The sequence below is a fragment of the Amblyomma americanum genome, chromosome 4 (assembly GCF_052857255.1).
Source record: "Amblyomma americanum isolate KBUSLIRL-KWMA chromosome 4, ASM5285725v1, whole genome shotgun sequence".
Lineage (NCBI taxonomy): Eukaryota > Metazoa > Arthropoda > Arachnida > Ixodida > Ixodidae > Amblyomma > Amblyomma americanum.
In genome coordinates this window covers 107,614,580-107,633,408 of record NC_135500.1, presented here as the reverse complement: position 1 = coordinate 107,633,408, position 18,829 = coordinate 107,614,580, and the positions used below count along the sequence as shown (strand labels likewise).

Here is an 18,829-nt window from a genome sequence, read left to right as displayed (position 1 = left end):
TCTTCTTCTGAGACAAGGCAGCCTCTTATTTTTTAATGACGCTGTCAACATAGTTTCCCCTCGTGCCGCTATCGTTTATTTATCTTTATTTGTTTAATTCAACTCGCAATCGGAGAAGAAGTGGGTGGAAGAATACAAACCTGAACCCCTGCTCTCTGTCTTTGGCTTTTTTGCGTGTATGTCCTGAACTTTTCCCTCTTTCACCTTGCTCCTTTTTCGTTATTCACGACCGGTTCCTCCGATACGGAGAGGTGATATCCTAATCAGCCACCCCGCGACCAGCGTCGTGTCGTTTCCCTCTCCGGCCCTGTACGGTATATCCAGAGATGTGGTGCCGACGGGCCCTGACAAACGACCCCACTAAAGGACACAAGGTGAATGCGAATGCACAACGTATTCTCAGGTTAACCGGCTCGAAGCGGGGCATGTGTTGGTGCCACGCCCGAGAATCGGCAAAGGAGAAATGATCGCGTTGTGTCACTGATGCGGCTTGACAGTCATTAAGCTGTCAAGAGTGGAGTTGAAGGAAATCGAAATGGGCTCTTTGCGCCCCATTTCGGTCAATCGCGGCCGACAGGGTGCGCCCGAGTCGATCTGCCATCCAGAATAAGGCGCTTGTCGGGCGGGGCAGAGCCATCGTTTATATACGTACGGGCAGAGGGACGCCACAGCGCTAGATGACGAAGTGCCTTACTTAGACACTATAGGCGACCACTCACGAAAAACGCGAGATTATGATCATGCAAAGCTACCCATCGCAGGCTGAGGCACAAGCAAGCAGTTTTTTAGGAGGAAAATTTCGTAAAGCGTGGTGCCTGTCTCTCTATAGTCGGATACAACTCAAGAACGAAGCAGCTTTTCCCCATTCAAAAGGACCCCCCTTCCAGCTAATGGCGTAGGTTGATTCTCAAGACCCTGCTAGCGTGACAATGCCGGGAGTGGACTGTCCACTTTCATCTGTCACTCCCTGCACTGTCGCGCCAGTTGAGTCATGAGAATCAGCCGACGCCATTGGCTGGAAGGCGGGTCCTTTTGAATGGGGAAAAACCGCTTCGTTCTTGAGTTGCATCTGGTTATAGTGCTTGTGTATTGTGTAGCGCGTCTCGTCTTGAAACGAATGCAGTCCCAGGACTCCGCCTTTGTAAGCTCACCATTTTATTTGCTTTCGAGCCGCGTTAGAAATTAGACTTGTTCTGCCGAAGGCTCTAGAGTACACTGGTCGATATTTTTATTTCAGGTGACGCTACGCCGCAGGATATTGACGTAGATATTTTTCCTGGTGTACCCCTATCACTCCGCATGTACTTGTCTCCCTTTCATCAAACCTGCCTCCTTGCCTGTCCGCCCGCTCTACTATTGATTGTTTCTATTTGTATTCGATAGTTTGCCTCGCGGCATCGGGGACCACTTTATCAGCGCGATACACATGACATGCACGGAACCCTGGCGGGACATGTCGTGATGCCTCCCAGTTTGTTGAAAAATGTACCGACAGGCTGGAGCAATTTTTCACCGCCAGATGTGTACTTCGCGTCGGTCGTTAATGCCCTATAGCGTTACCGAACTGAGCCCCGCGAACGCCGCAGTGTCAATACTTGGCTGGCGGATCGCGGCTGCACTTTCCTCGGCGGAGTAAGAGAGAGAGGGCGTCAATGTTAAAAAAATAAAGAGGGGTGGGGGGGGGGGGGGGGACGTATGCTAGCGTTGTTATCTACTATCTACTGTGCGCTAGCTTACCTTGATGTACACTGCGCTTTTGCCGCACATCTTTGTTGCTGCAAGTCTGGCGCCGTGTTATTACAATGCAAACATGGCACCCATTCGTAAGTTCTTTCGCCACGAAGGAAACAGCAGCAGCTGTCCTGAAAGTATGGTCTTAAGAACATAATTGATCATGCGGTTATGGCGTGAAAAAAAAATGTTATGTGTGAGAAAGTTTTGCGCAATTAATTAACCCGAAAGGCACTGATGGGGCGAGGATCCTGTGTTCACCCAATATAGGCTGTCCAACGGAAGTCTCTGTGCTACCAGGCGCCTTATCCTGGCTTGTGCAGTGCAAGGCAGACCGGCGACATTGGGGTGGATGTCTGCTTCTATACGTCGCGGTAAAAACGGTCAGGAGGCCCAGGCCGAGTAAACTGTTCTACTTGAAAGGGAGGCCAGTTTCGAGGGATTACCACAGTTCGAGCTGCCCCGGCTGTGATCTTCCGAAGCGCAACCTCCTTCGAACGAGACATAGTGTGGATGCTGGTTGCGTGTGGCTCACGTGTGATTACCTTATTCCTCGTGGCTCGTACAAGATCATTACTTCAAGCGGTGAATCGTATGCTCATAATGGATAGAAGCGCGAACAGAGGGGCTCCAAATGACTAACACAAATAACAAGGCATATCACTCGTTCCATCTAATTCATCTTCCAAAGCAATATACGCATGATAGCACTGAAAGAGATGGTGTAGGATTAGTTGGAAGAAACGCTGCGTCCGGGCGTCTGTGATAGTTAATTAGGCCTCCTCTTTATTGCTCTTTCGTTAGACATGACTGGTGTTTTTTTCCGGAAAGCCCACCTACATCCTTCCCAAGAGGCAGCTCAAAAACAAGAGAACGAGGTGATGAAAACAGGTGGTGTTTTAGCGGCGCCACTTGCCAAGTATTGTTTTAACTAGCCCAGTTCAGCCACCTCTATCAGCTACATACTATGTTCCGCGAAACGTTTCAAGCGTGTGCCCGCTTTCTTATACTTTGGGACAATGACGCTCCCCCTCGGATTATTTTCTGAGTGAAAGTGGCGCACAGCAGTGATAGGCTAGCTGGCACCGAACCCCGAGGCGCGGACTGTGGTCTCTCCTGGTTACCCTACTGAGTGTATTTATCATGGGCGGCCAAAGTGGTCCCGACGTCGTGTCCGGACTCATGCGGGCGCCCTTGTCTCTCCCGGGCGCTCTTCGAAAGTGGGCCGCGCTGGCCCTATTTGGGCCGACATCGATCGGATCTCGCGATCGGCCCTGCGCGGCGGCGCGCTCTGCTGGCCTGGTGCTCCACAGGGGCGCACCGCGATGATGGCCGGCCTGTGTGTGTGTGGGTGCATAGTACACAGCATGTGCATCATCGAGGCTGGCCGTGCTCTTTCGGTCCAACTCGATCGAACCGGGGGACACAGTCGCTGGCCGCTCAACAGACCCCCGACGACGTTCTCAGGCACGCCACTGCGCGATGTACTTAGGAGACCTTCGTGGCCGGGCTGATGCAATTAACGCCTGGCAATCAATGCGTTTTGTGTAGGAAATGTGGACACACGGAGACTGCACAGCGAGGGCAAAACTGAAGTTCGATGGTTTAGCAAGGAACCGCAGGCAAAAAAAACCCACCGGAGGTAAGGTAATAGAAGAAGAAAAAAAGATTAGTTGAGCAGTGTAACTGAATAACTTGAGTCTGTTACTAACTATCCTGAAATATTCAGTTGCGCACTAGAGTTAAGGGCATCAGCGTGACGTAATTTAAGAGGTACACTAGCAGTGTTATCGACAGCTGTCTCGTATTTATTCCGTAGGTCCCCCAGCAAACGTGACGCAAACGCAGCACGAAATTAGTCGTTAACAGTGGGACAAGGCTGTAGTTAGTGCTCATCTCTGCCCCGCTGATTATAGAGGAGATGCGAGCACGGCGCACGCCTCTATGTTCGCTCGCTCGCTGGGAGCACGAACTTTCCCCGCCCACTTCTGGGTAGAAAAGCAGTCATAGCCGCGGCTTAGACGGGACGTTCTCCGAAGAAGCTGGCATTCAACGAGCTAGAAAGACGCTGGGAGGTGAGAAAAAGAGCTTAACACGGCGGCAGATGAATTATCCGGCCCGTATACCAGTAAAATAGTGTGTTAACCCTTAAAAATTTATTTAGTCAGTCTATAGACTCTCCATACACTTTTGCATATAGAGTCTATAGACATTGGCAAATCCAATAGACTAGTTTATTGGCGATACAAACTCTATGGGCAATCTATAAGTTTATGGCCATACACTTTAGTAGGCTTTTATCTATAGGCAGTCTGTAGACTGAATAGAAAAAGCAAATATCTGTAGGAAGGCAATATGGTCTATAAGAAGTCTACAGACTGTCTATAGACCGTGTTTGTCAGGGAATAAGCTTTCAGGTGTGGTCACTGAAGTTTGGCTCGTGGTACAGGCGGGCCCATTTCGCAGTGATATCTCCGAGCAGAACTGGGACGGTTTGCTTGTTCCGCACGCTCCGTCCGACGAAACAAGCACGAGTGACCAGCTTGGTCTTTGTTCTACGCAACTTCCGCCGCGTGTGGAGCAAGCTGTACATCTTGTGATAGTGATCAGAGATGAAATAAAATGTGCGTTGGATGCTTGGTTACGCAGTACTGTGTACTGTTGGAGACACGCGACTACAGGGCGCGCGACTGATGATATTTGCTTACATGTGTTAAGTGCGCTATTGTTCCGGTGATTTCACAAGCACACATCATATAGATAGAGTCCAAGGCCTAGTTTTATCTCCACTAGTGTTATCTGCAATCACCGGCTCATAACAAAGCTAAGTGCTTTTAATGTCGATCGCGTGTCCTATAGGCACTTTTGTCCCCGACAGTATATGTATACGGTTGCTTCCAACACTGCTCGCGTGTCTTTCACTTCGCGCTGTTTGATATGCAACCTCCATATCAGCACCTCCTGTGCAAAAAGTCCGGCAGGTTCGCGGCCGAGAAAGTTGTGCAGGCTGGTGGGCCAGGTTCTGTGCCTATCTTCAAACGTCTGACGCTTTTCGGTGACCTTTGGCCATATCGCATATGCGTGTATTATATGCGCACACGTTGCCAAGATATAGTGTGCCGTACAAAAAATACTGCTTAGCATGGCGAAGCGCAGAATATCTTGTAGTAGCACAGTGCGCACCTATGGTCTTTACATGCTAAAGGTATTTGACCTAAGTGCCTTTACCTAGAAGACCTTCACCCTGAAGGCCTTCACCATAAGGCCCCATGGAGGTATTTAAGTAAAGCATGCATGAGTAAAGGCCTACAGGCCTTCACCTAGGTGGAGGCCTGCCAGGTAGGTTGCCCGCAACCCGTGTGGGCCGCCTACCACAAAGCAGGCTTCAGAGACATACGTACAGTCGCGAGCAAAAAAAAAAAAGATTAGGACTAGTGACGTGCCACAGGAGCGGCAGACAGCAACGCTCGGCGCTGCGGTTACGAACACGCCATAACAAAAGTGCAGGTGCGTTCGCAAAGCATGGCGCCGGGAAGGCCGCGCAGTGCGATTTTCATCGCTTGTGCTAACCTTTTTTTACTCATGACTGTACATACGTAGCCGGCCAGATTTCGTCTTTCACGCGACGGTTTTGGTTAGGCATGAAATAACTGCTTTTCATATACCAGATGAGGCAGCCGACGCATTGGAGGCATCGCGCTCTTCGCATTGGTTTGCAGCCCGCTCCTCAGTTCCCCTTTTCCGTTCCGTCTGTCCCTCGCGGGAGAAAGAAAAAATGACTTCAGAAATGATATTCCTAACTGGGATACAGAACAATGAGCGCGTGTACCGCCCTGGTGGTGCTTCGCGTGCAGGTATACGCTCTAAACAGAAAAGTGTGAAGTGCGTAAGCTGTCCTCTGGCGCAAGCCCGTTTATACGTCTTCCTTCCTTTTAACTCCCCTGTAGGCGTATTGTGTTAAGAGTGTACACCGTGTTCGAGCATTGAGCACGGGCATAATCGAGTTCCTTTCATAGCCAGGGACATAAGCATGGCACACTAGGGATATAAATTTATGCGTCACTAAAACGAACACAACACAGCTAGAGATATAAAAGTTACCCGCAGCTAAGCACAGTTAGAGTTCAGAGATATAGCTGAATGTACTCTCGGAAAGCAGCGCAGTTTTTGCGCTAATCCCTTTTGGGCGTTTTCCGTCATGTTTCTTTCATGCGTTTCTGCCTCGAGCGCTGCGATGAGCAACCGCGAGGCCACTGCTTTTTCGCGGCGATTTGCATTTCAGGCCACATCGTTGTTGGCAGCCCTTTCCGTGCACAGTGGGCGCGTTTGCTGGGGAATTGGACGGGGAAAGAGCATAGTATGATCAGGCTGGGGAGCTATATAGAAGGAGAAAAGCAAACTTGTTACAATCGATTTGCGCGTGGGAATGAGGTCTTTTCAGTCTCTCACAGAAAACGTTAGAGAGATTACACTCGGAATGCACGGACTGTGAAGTTTGGACTGCAGTCGAGTGGCGAGCTACTGGTCAGTGGCACATTACTGCCTTATCGCTTCATCTTTGTAGCCAGGTCGCTGCATATATTTTATGTGTAGACATAAAAATCGCACGAAGTAATTTTTAAGCAAAGTGGAAGTGAGGGGTGCACGATGTTTTTCTCCTATTATTTCGCCTTTGTAGTTTTGGTTTAAATAGCGGTTTGCAGTAAGCATAAAATCAGGATTATTATGCGAGCCATTCAATGCGGCTCTAGTGTGTAACGCTAATGCACAACGTGTGTTTTCTCTCCGTAAGGTATTTCCTTTTCTGATTTAATACCATGCTTCGCGAATGCTCGGAATAGGACCTAAATTTCAATGATTATATTTATAGTACGGAAGGCTTTTACGCGTGTTCGAGTTCGCACCCAGTATACTACGGACTCGGTCGACGTCTGTATCCGCGTTTACATGAATGCGACAGAATGCGGCTCGAGTCGATTTTTCAAGAGAAAGAGCGGGTTTTGAGAAGGAAAGATGCGACTCGTCCTCTAATCTCTTCCTCAGCGTTTTTTGCCCTCGCCTTCAAAAAATAAACTCGAGTAGGTTTCTGTCGTATTCACATAAGCATGGCCTGTCGCCGCATGTCTAGCAAATGGTAAAACGCTAGAATGCTGCCCAGGGGCCGCATTTCGGATTTCAGGTTTTGCACACGTTCAGCTTGTAGGTGGTACCGACTAATAATAATAATAATAATAATAATAATAATAATAATAATAATAATAATAATAATAATAATAATAATAATAATAATAATAATAATGATAATAATAATTGGTTTTGGGGGCAAGGAAATGGCGCAGTGTCTGTCTCACATCTCGGTGGACACCTGAACCGCGCCGTAAGGGAAGGGATAAAGGAGGGAGTGAAAGAAGAAAGGAAGAAGAGGTGCCGTAGTGGAGGGCTCTGGAATAATTTCGACCACCTGGGGATCTTTTAACGTGCACTGACATCGCCCAGCGCACGGGCGCCTTTGAGTTTCGCCTCCATCGAAACGCGGCCGCCGCGGTCGGGTTCGAACCCGGGTACTCCGGGTAGCCGAGCGCCATAACCGCTGAGCCACCGCGGCGGGTAAAGTACCCGTACTCGCGGTACCCACTCCAACGTATTCGCCTCTAGCAGTTTCTATCCCGCCCGAACTGCCATGCTTCTCAATGCGCAACATTCAAAGTTGTTTTTTTGCTCGGCGACATCCTGTTCGTGTTTGGGACGTTGTCCTTCTCTCTTTATTATTTTCCCTCTCTCCGCCTCACTCTCCCCGGCTTCGCTATTGCGTTCCGACGGCGCGGTTTTTCCGGCCGAAAGTCGCGTCCGATGCGGAGGGAATACCCGGGTTCTCCCTGAACCACGCCAAGTGGGTTAACACTGCGAAAGCTCCCTCATGTGTATAGGTGTGCGGGCCACAGTGTGGCCAGTCGGTATAGTATAGGATGCCCTCGGGTAGTCGAAGATTGAGCGCGCCGTGACGAATGCGCTCAGTTGGCGTGTAAACAAATAGGGACAAGGTAGAGGCACTGGCGCCCCTGAGATCATACGAGATATGTGGAAACGAGCCACAGGAGCGGGGAGAGGAGAGGGAAGGGGTCGAAGAGAGAGAGAGAGAGAAGGTCGACACTTTTTCGCTCCAACGAGGAAACGACGCTGGCGTCCTTTGCACAGACGCAGTCAGGGTTTTCTCTTCCTGTACACAAACAAGGCGTGCGCGCGGGCCTGTTCGCGGTGGAACCGGATAAATGGATCATGGTTGTTGGGTGCCGAGCGTTCTCTGAGTCACTGGGTGAAGGCCCCAGTGCCGGCTCAGCCCCTGACCCTAATCGACCAGACGTATCTTTTACGGCTTGTTTCGCCGGGCTCCTTCGCTCTAAACACCCTCTCTCAACAGTATACCGTGCAGGTATGCGGGCCGTTGTTCTATTGCGGTGTGCGCACTCCTGCGCACATATTTTTTGCAGAGAATGCCGCGAACGCCGGCGAAGGTTTGCAGACACCCTTGGCATGTAGGATATCGCGACCAAGCGCCAGTAGCGGTGCATTTGTTTTCGACCAGATCCGTTGCACACACTGGAGTACGTGACGGTTCATATACCATCTGTTTGCTTCTCCTATGATTTCCATCTGGATTGTATGTTTGATCTACTTGGCGTTTTGGGCTCCCCTTGGCTCCGCGGTCGTGCACGAGCTTTACCGGACGACTAAAATAAAAAGAAAATGAACGCATAAGCGTAGGTCGAAACGCCCAAAATAATTGTCTCTTTGAGAAGTGCGTACTTCACTTAAGCTTTTCCCTACGGAAGCCACCAGAAGCTACTTTCGTAACATTATATATATATATATATATATATATATATATATATATATATATATATATATATATATATATATATATATATATATATATATATATATATATATATATATATATATATATATATATATTTAATCACCATAAATTGAAGAAACATAACAGGATTTAATTCACTGCGTTTCGGCTGGAGGACCAGCCTTTTTCGAGTGTAGTACAGCGTTTGAAACACGCAGCTTTTATAGAGCGTGCGCGAGGTACAAAGTTACAGCAAAGCACGAGTTCACAAAAACAAGGGGGGGGGGGGGGGGGGGGGAAGAGACCAGGAAGAACAATTTTTTTTTTTACAAAGGAAGAAAGAGAATCGGTGACAAAAATTTTGTTCTTTCTGGTCTCTTCTCTTCCCCCCCCCCCCCCCCCTAGTTTTTTGAACTCGTGCTTTGCTGTAACTTTGTGCCTCGCGCACGCTCTATAAAAGCTGCGTGTTTCAACCGCTGTACTACACTCGAAAAAGAGTGGTCCTCCAGCCGAAACGCCGTGAATTAAATCCTGTTATGTTTCTTCAATTTTTGGCGATTTTATATTATTTTGACCAAATCAGCTGCCAGAAATCACTTTTGATATATATATATATATATATATATATATATATATATATATATATATATATATATATATATATATATATATATATATATATATATATATATATATATATATATATATATATATATATGGTACAGGGTATCCACGCCAACTTTAGCCAAATGTTAGAAAAGAAAGTATTTTGGGTAGGTCAGGGAAACCACTTAAATACACGTACCAACCGGCTTGCGCATCATAGGCAATTTTTTGTTTTGCAATTAATTAATTAATAATTAAGATAATTTTTGTAAATGCGTAAATATCGACTTTAGAAGCAAATGTGTACAGCAAAGTTGCAGAGCATCTTCAGAAACCCCCATTCCATTTATTTGCGATAATGAAAGCCTCACGTGTATCTTTTTTCCGAGGTCCAAAGAAAGCCCGCGAATTACAAAAAAAAATCACGTGACTAGCGCATCCGCGCGCCACGATTGTGCTGCTCTCAATGCTGGCTTTAGTGGACGAAATCAGCTGCTCGCATGGCGCGACGACCCCGTTGCTCCGGCAGGCCGATATGTCGACGGTGGTTGCGACGCCCGCGCGAGCCACTCTGCAAGCGTGACGGTGCTGTACTCAGCGCTTTTGTACGCAAGTGGTCCTCATAAGTTCCTTACATCACTGCGCCAACTAGAGACCGCCTCGGCCAATCAGGAAGCTGTTAAATGTGTCTTTCCGCTTCTCGTCCTCTGCTGCGGCGTATGCAGTTATGGTTACAAAATAATATAAATAGACGCTGCCTACGTTCTGAACCCTCAAGGAACATGAGCCAGTTTTAGAAGCATGCATGCTTACGTGCGCTAAACGCCAGCATTTTGCGGTACGTTACGCTTTTTGCCGCATATGCAAACGGAGACGCAACGATAACTTCAGCCTAGACGCACCACCTGGATTTTAGAAGGGAAAGCACTCTTCTCGAGTAACCGACATTTTTCTTTAGGACTAGGAGCGGTATATTGGTCACAGGAAATAAACAATAAATAATGCTTATTGGCCGCTCATGGATTTTGCTGTAGTCACGTGAGACGAGACGGAACGAAAGTTTGGTGCTCCATTTATGACCAGTGGACGCACTGAAAAGCCCAGTGCCATTGTCGAATTCAATCTGAAACGAGGTGACCTGCTTCGAAGCGCGCCTTCATGTTGGAAACACTGTATTAGAGTATGCAAGAGTAACGCACGCTGAACTCGGGAAATAGCGCACGTAGCGCGAGCGTGCGTTAAGGCTCGATTTGAAATAGCGTTTGGCGCATGCGCACTTTCAAGCACGCTCCGTGTGGCCATTTGATACTGGCCCTACATTCTGCAGCGTCAGATCACTTCCTCTGCACTTAACGCGGCTTTGGTAACGCTGCAAGAAACTACTGAGATGGAGTATAGGAAAAGGGGAGTGCAGTTTTGAGCATTCACTCGCTACATCATTTCAGTCGTGGAAATGAAGGCACCTTGCGCTATTCCCCACCTTAGTGTGATCGGAGTTTTGTTATAAACATATGCACCGCAGCCACTCCTCACGCCTCGTGAAACGGAGGCTTTTAGCTACGGCTCAGAGCCAGTGTCTGTGTAGCTCCTCTTTCTACGTGTACTCTATATGCAGCTGAAGCCAGCTGGACCAGCTAGAGCAGGCTGTGTGTGTCTTGGCAACTACCGCGGGGCATTTAGCCGATAAGCTCAAAGGAAGAGCCGAGCTGTCTCTGCCAGAGCCGGCTCCCGCCGGCTTCCGCTGCCGTCTCTGCATGGTGCTGACAGACGGAGAGAGACAGACAGAAGTCTGCCGGAACAAGAAAGAAAATAGATCGACTATAGCGCAGGCGCTTAGGCGGTCGTTCGGAAAAGCAACGAGGGAGAGGACCGTTACAATGGTCCGAACCGCTGGGCTTCAGCCTGTTTCGCGACCTGCGCACTATTTTAACTTTCGAAGTATAGTTGTCCTTACCTGTTCGTTGTTTAATGCTGGCTCCGATACTAACGCCCCCTGCAGCGTTCGCGTCTCTTCTCGCGGTCTCATTGTTCTCGCCTTAGCTCCCAGCGGTCCAATTCGAAATGCCGATTTCGATGTGTTTGTGCGACAAACTTTTCTCCACTCGCGCTTCATGGGTTCTCTGTGCTTTTTTCGTTATATTATTATCGTGTCACCGTGTAAAGCACATAGTAAAGGCGAATGGAAACTGGTAGGAGAGGCCGTAAACTGCCTCCTTGAGTTTGAATGCCAACTTGCAGTTGTATGCATTCAAACTGCTTTATGCAATATCAGCGTCATGCACATTTAGTCACGGTAGGGAATGTAACGCCGTAACAAGAATTCTATGAAAGAGCAAACTGCGCGAATGCTTTTGGCCTATCCACCGCGCTACACGGGCAATACAGTGAAAGAGTGTGCACAGGATTTCAAGGGTGTAAGGGGGGGGGGGGGGGGGGGGGGGGGGGGGTTCGGACTGGCTGCTGAGCTGCTGTTGCGTCTGTGTTAACCTCCCTGAGCAATATGGGGATAAACTCTCATCGCCATTTTCATGACTGCAGACGGTGCGCTGCGTCAGCCTCACAGGTGGTTCAGCACAAGCGCTGTATGCGGAGTAAAATTTATTGCTCTGACCGCCGCTGGTTGTCGCTGCCGTCGAGCTGCCTCTGATCCCTTGCAGGCTTTTAAAGCTTGGCCGAAACGGGCGTGTAAAGGGATAAAAAACTACAAGACTTCGATATGTCTGCTGCAGGAGTTAAGATTTGAGGCAACGTGCATTATAGTCTTGAATTAGCGTTTGCTTTGGAAGTGCATTCGTTATGGTCTATTAGTTCGGTCGGCAAACTCGGCTCTCGATCCGCGCGCCACACGAGGTGACCATCGTATAGAACACGACAGGTTGTGCCAGGTTAATTTGCATTCATTGTTGCCAATTCGGTAACGCTGCATACGTAGCCAGGTGGCATTGATTCAGCGCGAAGCATTCCATGCACACGCTTTCACGAGGTCTGGCTTTAGTTCTTGAAACTGGCATGTTGCCTTCTGCGCATGTAAGCGACGCACATAATTTAGCATTTTGGCACTAGGACGAACCCTCCCTATATTCTCCTGTCCCTTTATTTTCCGCTGGCCCAAGTGTTTCAAGCTTTTATAGCAGATGAAAATATTTTCCTTCCGTTTTATTTTGTTTTTGAATAAACCACAAATATTACGAACGCTTGCAATCACGCATTTACTCGTCTAGTGAGAATGTGTCTCAGGGTCCACCTTAAAAATAAATTTAAAAAATTGCATTGCCTTATCACGTTTATAATCGTAGATATGTCCTGTGCATATATTTTACAAAGACAAAGAACGTATTTTAGCGATGTCTGCACTGTTACGCGTATAGCACTTGATTTATGTTTCTGAGGGCATGCCGGCAAGTGCTCTTGAATTAAATGTTTGCTTTTGAATTGCGGGTTGTTGTGGTGCACAAGTTTGGTCGGCAAAGCCACCTGTCGATGCGCACGCCACATGCGGCGGCCATCGTTTCGAGCGACGCGGCAGCCTCATGGCAACATTTAACCGAGCCGCTGGCTGGTGACAGCAGCATCGAGCCATGTCGCAGAGACATAAATACTTAATAACAACACCGCCCGCCTTTTGTTTTCTTTTTAAGCCTCATGTATTTGTATTCCATTGAGTTCTGTATTCCATTGAGTTTAGCTCTGTGAGCCTGCTGCATTCACCCAATCGAGTGCCCATTGTGGTGAGTTTGTATTCCCTTTATGCCCTTCAGCTTGATACCAATAGCAACGACCGGCCTTTCTGCCTCTCTCAGAGCATTAGTGTCGAGGCAGGGTCTGTTCTGATTACACCGTAATGGCAGGTCCATATCATTCAATCTCCTATGCTTTTTCCGGGCCTATCAGCATGAAGTTTGTTCATTCAGTTATCGTGAATGCATACTGTAAGTATGGCTTTCAGGCTCTTTCACGGAGCGTGCCTTGCAATTGAGATTTCGACCACCAAATGTACGGAATGCTTACTGTTGGCAACTAATGCCTATTCCCAACTCAGAGCATATAATAACTTGAAGCAGTTAGCAATGGACGGATAGGCAAACGCGGAATCGGAGGTTTTAAGGTTGACAAATAAAGGTGATTCAAACCTCGGTTAATAGCGATCTTCATAACTCCTAGAACTTCACAAGTTTTGAAGGCGGGGAATGCGTTTCCTTTGGCAACCGTATGGGTCGCGTATTTTTAGCGATGGAAATCTACCCCATTCCATGGGCAGCATGCCCTTCCCCTATCAGGGAGTGCACTAGAGACGGCTTACTCCCTTTAGGGTAATTTATGTTTACAGCGTGAGACTGTACTGGTGAATTCGCGCGCTAATTAAGACGAAACTCCAATTTTTACGGTGCCCGCATTTGCTTTCAAGGTTACGCTGACACGGCGAAGGAATCCAACCCAGATGCACTGCCACCGCCCGTATCCCCTATTCCGATATCCTTACCCGCAGTGTGTGAATGTACTTGAAGCAAACTCGAACCGCGACCGTAAAGACAGAATATAGTTTTCTTTAAAGTGAGAAATTGGGTCACGAAGCCACGGATCGTTGTTGGCTCTTTGGTGAAACATGCCAGGTAAATCTCCGACCACCATGCGTCATTATACAGGTACGCAGATGTGTTTCGGAAGGAATTAGGAGGGCGGGTACGCGACGCGCTACCACCGAACGCCTAAAATATGGAGTCACTGCTGACGCACTGCATTGTGCACAACGGACGGGCAAGCAGATTGTTAGAACTTGACCTTGAGTATTAAATTCACGGCCGCACGACGGAGCATATATAGTCTTGGTTTCCAAAAGAAAGTGGACAACAAAAAGGAGTTTCTAGGTAGCCCATAATACAAGCTGTGCTAATGCTGCAAGCTTCCGATGACTTGAAAAAAAAACAATCTCTTGTCTGCCCCCTGCCTAACCTTTCCTGCCCTTTAAATGTTTCGAAAAGGCACGTGCGTTTGGTTGAGGCATCGAGCGCAATAAAACATGCGTACAATAGGCAGCGATGAATTTCACGAATTATACGCACTGGGCTTTGATTAGGCCACTTTACAGCTTTATTTTAGCAGCGCTGAGCCGTACGAAAGCTGTTGTACTCTTTCTACAGATACAATTGGAGCGGCTAGCCAACAGCTTTATTAAAAGTTGAACGAACTTTTTGACTAGTCATTAACGCTTTCATCCTTTTGCGTCTGTGCCATTTGCCTCTGCTCCGCCTTTGTTCCCGTAGCCGGCGAGAGACATTGTTTGCCGGCTGTGCGTTCATGACGTCACACAGACGGGGCCTGCCTTTATGACAGCGTTAGAAAGGCGAATCAATATTGTAAATTGTGGGCTTGAACATCCCGAAGCGCCACACACGCTACGAGGGACACCGTATTATGGAGAGCTTCGGATTAATTTAGACCACCTGGGGATCTGTGCTCCGACATGAATTGGGAAAAGAATGATTGCAAAATACCAGCCCAGGCTGCATGCAAGTACTTTCGAATAGTTCGCCTTTCTTTGTTAGTTCCTTTGAGCTATCGATTATTTTTTGTTCTTTCGCGTAGCAAAACAGAAGAAGCAAAGAAAGTGAATGTAACTGCCGCACATATATCTAAGTGAATTGAGGGGGTGGCGCCCAGCTTCCAAGCCGACACACTACTCTCGAAGCGTCGTTTCTAACGCTAACGAGATTGGACGTCCCCGGACGCATTTTTTTGCTTTCAGCCGAATAGAAGAGCGCGTCCTGCGAGTGCTTTACGACGCTGGGTCAGAGAAACTTCCCGATTTCCGGTTCACTGACTCGTCGTAACGAGGCCGAGCACGTCCAAGTTTCCACCGGGCCGCTCGGACCCGACCGTCGCGCCGCCCCCCGCGGCAGAGTTGAGAGTCCTCCACGGTCCTGTGCTGGACGCCGATCGCATGAGTAAGCGGGCACAGGTCAGAGCTGTGGCAAGATCAGGTCACTGTCCCGCGCTATGCAGTATACCCGAGTATATGGCGTGATCGGTAAATGCATGCCCTCCAATCCACGGCGGTGCAGAAAGAGCATAACCGGAACGCCACTCACGCCTATAGCCGCAACTCTGGTCGGCCGGTCTATGTAGCAGAGCGAGCGTAGCTGCCGCATGCGTATACGGTCTCCATCGCATTTGCATGCCGTTGAGTTCCGTTTATTCTTATATCCATCGATGCGCTTTATCGATCTGGTAGGCGTGGCTGCCTATATGGAGCAGCAGCGCTGCTCTCTGCGTGATGGACGATGGTCGTAGTGTCGATACGCCGCCACCACTCGCCTGTGTTAACGTATGCGCATTCCCTTTCCTCGAGTGTTTATTTGTAACTGGCTATGCATGCGACTAGTTTTACCGAGTACAGTGGCTACGCTGTAGCTACTTCGCGGTTTAGTGTTTATACAAAGGCTTAACAGACCATGTACTTTCGCACGTTTTTGGATTATAGATATTGTTCTGTTGTCCTTGAAAACTTGACCATTCGTCACCGCATCCCACGTCAAAGTCTCGCCGCGGTGTCTCAGGGGCTTTGGCGTCCGTGGCTGCTGACCCTAAGGTCGCGGGTTCGATCCCGGCCGCTGCGGCCCCATTTCGATGCAGGTGAAATGCAAAATAAAACGACGAATACGCACATATAGGCTTATTTGTGTTCAGTGAATCGACTTGAGCGCTCTCTTATGGTGTCTAATCGACCCGCTCTTGTACTAACAACAGATGCAACTATAGCCTTGACAGAGCTGTTGATGACTGGGGTTCGAGCACATCCAATATGTAGGCGAAGTCCTGTTCGTTGGACGTCAGATTATGCTCGTTCAATTGGGACTTCTGCCATGAAACATTCCTTAACACTGCAGTGTGAGTTCAAATTCGGCGTGTTTTGTTTCGTTCAAATGTATACTCCCTTTCCTCGACCATTCCTTCTATGAAAGTGACACTTAGCCTTATTTATTCCGCAGCACATGGAAAACTTTCGTAACCGTCACTGGTTTAATAAATTCACGGCCGTAGTCAAACCCTTCCCGACATGCAGGCCGTCTTGCATTGGTAATCAGCGCAATGTTGGCGCTCCGCAATATGTCGCTCTAATTTGTTTTTTTAATTCCCGTATCTCAGAAAATATAAAGTAATGAACTACCTTTCGGTTTGGTGCAGCTACAGCCTTTATAAGGAATATTAAAAAATGTCGCCTGTAAATCGGTTTGTACATGTGTGGCACTTGCTTGTTACTGGTCCAAACTAGTGCTCACATTCGCGTTTTATTGATTGTCCATTCCCCGAACAGGGAATAAAAGCACCTTCTGCAATCCCTCGGTGCCTGAAAGCCCCTGAAATTATTAATTTGTTCCGACCCAAGCCTCGTTACGTGATTCCCAGAAGGAACCCCCGCGCACAGTCGTTTAATTTTTTTTTTGTTCTCGCGCCGTCAGACTTCCTCCGCAAAGGCGACGTCCACGAAGATGATTGGATTTGATTTTAATGCCGCGAAGCGAGCGTGGGCAAAGTGCGTCTCAGCTAACGGATTTGATTTGCTCAAACCGGGTTCAAGCACCGATTTTCCCAAGCAGCGCACCTCAAAGAAGGTCAAGGCGAGGCTTTTTGTCCATTTGAAGACCGGCAGGCACCCAGCGGGACTGGGGATCTTTAAAGAAAAGGTCATCTCAGCTGTCCCTCCAGCTCGGAGGGACGCACCCGCGCGAACGCCACGGTGCGATGAACCCTGGCGTTCGTTGTTCCGCGCTCGGCACGCGAGACTCCGCTCGGGGGCGAGCATCCACCTACGCTACGGCGCCGAGGAGGACCGGGGGTCCTTGCTTTCTTTCGGGAAGCAGGAAAAGCGCCCAGCCTATTTCTGGACGCGAGAGCGGTGACGCAAGCGGCCTCCATTCATCGTCACTCTTGGCGGGACCCGGCGAGGGAGGGTGACGCAAAGAGGGGCGCGCGACACCCGCGGAGACGCTGAGCCGGCGTGGTGACGAAACCAAAGCGGTGTAGTGGACGGCGTTGACCGATACGCACCTCGCAACTGGTGAAGGGGGGCAGGCCGACGACAGACGTAACGGCAGCGCTGTGTTTGGGGTCTCTGGGGAATACAGCACTGTTTGGTTACGAAATAATGCGCGTTATCCTCCTCCGCGAAGCTTGCTTTTTATTTATTTATTTATTTATTTATTTATTTATTTATTTATTTATTTATTTATTTATTTATTTATATATTTATTTATTTATATTCAAGCGAAACTGTCAGCGGCGTCGGCGTAAAGTGCGTGAACGAAAAGAACAGAATGCGTCAGTGGTGCCCGCCGCGGTGGCTCAGTGGTTAGGGCGCTCGACTACTGATCCGGAGTTCCCGGGTTCGAACCCTACAGCAGCGGCCGCGTTTCGATGGCGGCGAAACGCTAAGGCGCCAGTGTGCTGTGCGATGTCGGTGCACGTTAAAGACCACCAGGTGGTCGAAATTATTCCGGAGCCCTCCACTACGGCACCTCTTTCTTCCTTTCTTCTTTCACTGCCTCCTTTATACCTTCGCTTACGGCGCGGTTCAGGTGTCCAACGATATGTGTGACAGATACTTTCCCCAAAAACGAATTTCAATTTCCAATTTCATTTCGAATGAATATTTGCTTAAATTCTCACGAACCACGTGTTTTTATTTTCAGTCTTATAATTGAATAGTACTCCGGGACCTAAATAACGGCAGCTTGAACCTGCATCCCTAGCCCTACTGAGAAATCTGTTCCAATGCGAGCAGAAGTCAATGCAGGGAAGTCATTTCTTTGTTTATCGAAGCAAGAATATCAGTAAATTACTTTGCCACCCCGGTGGCGTTGTGGGACACTTGAACATTATCTCAGTAACGAGAGTTGTGAGGTTTTGGCCCTCGCAACAATCGATAACGAATATTGACTTGAATTGTCCATACGTATAGTGTAATGAGATGGGGAAAACAACTCCGTTTAATTATTGTTATTGGTAAAAATGGACTTTATTGCTCTTGCTGGCTATGTTTATGTCGCTCCGGCAGCAAAATAAGCAGAAACTGCGGAGATAATTTAACTTCAAAATTTTCCTGCCGCTCGATTCACACCCGTGACGTCAACAGCAAGACTCCGTGATCACCGTTGCGAAATGAACGGTAGTTTTGCCAGTCTCAGTGATCCTTGCCAAAAATAGATATACGCGACACCGCATTTGTTTGCGAAAACTTTTGGTGTTGGCGATACTTGTATTTCATATTTTGACTTTTGCTAGCGTATAAAGCTATGAAAGCCCCGCTTTCATTGAAACCCTCCCTCTTTGCCATTATAATGCCGTAGTCTTACGGTACAGGCCATCTTCAATTTCTACCTTTCAAATAAAAGATTGGTAAGTAACACGACACTTTGCTTACCCTTTGTAAAACAGCGTGGGTCATATTTTCCCCAATTGCTTCAAGTGCCGGTAAACGGAAAACGATGCAAAAAATATGGTACGTAGGTACCATATTTTTTAGTGCGGAATACTAGCAAACTCTTAAACGAAATATTCAACGTGTTTTTTATACTTCGCTAATATGCCTCCTTGGTGTTCAGTGGGATTTTACAAGCGTGGACATACAGTTCGACGAGA

At 48.2% G+C, this 18,829-nt stretch overlaps 1 protein-coding gene across 32 annotated transcripts in view; it reads left to right on the top strand.

Moving 5' to 3' along the window:
- LOC144128195 (uncharacterized) overlaps positions 1-18,829 on the top strand; it is a 528,676-nt gene that overhangs the window by 143,758 nt on the left and 366,089 nt on the right. The window lies entirely within an intron of this gene.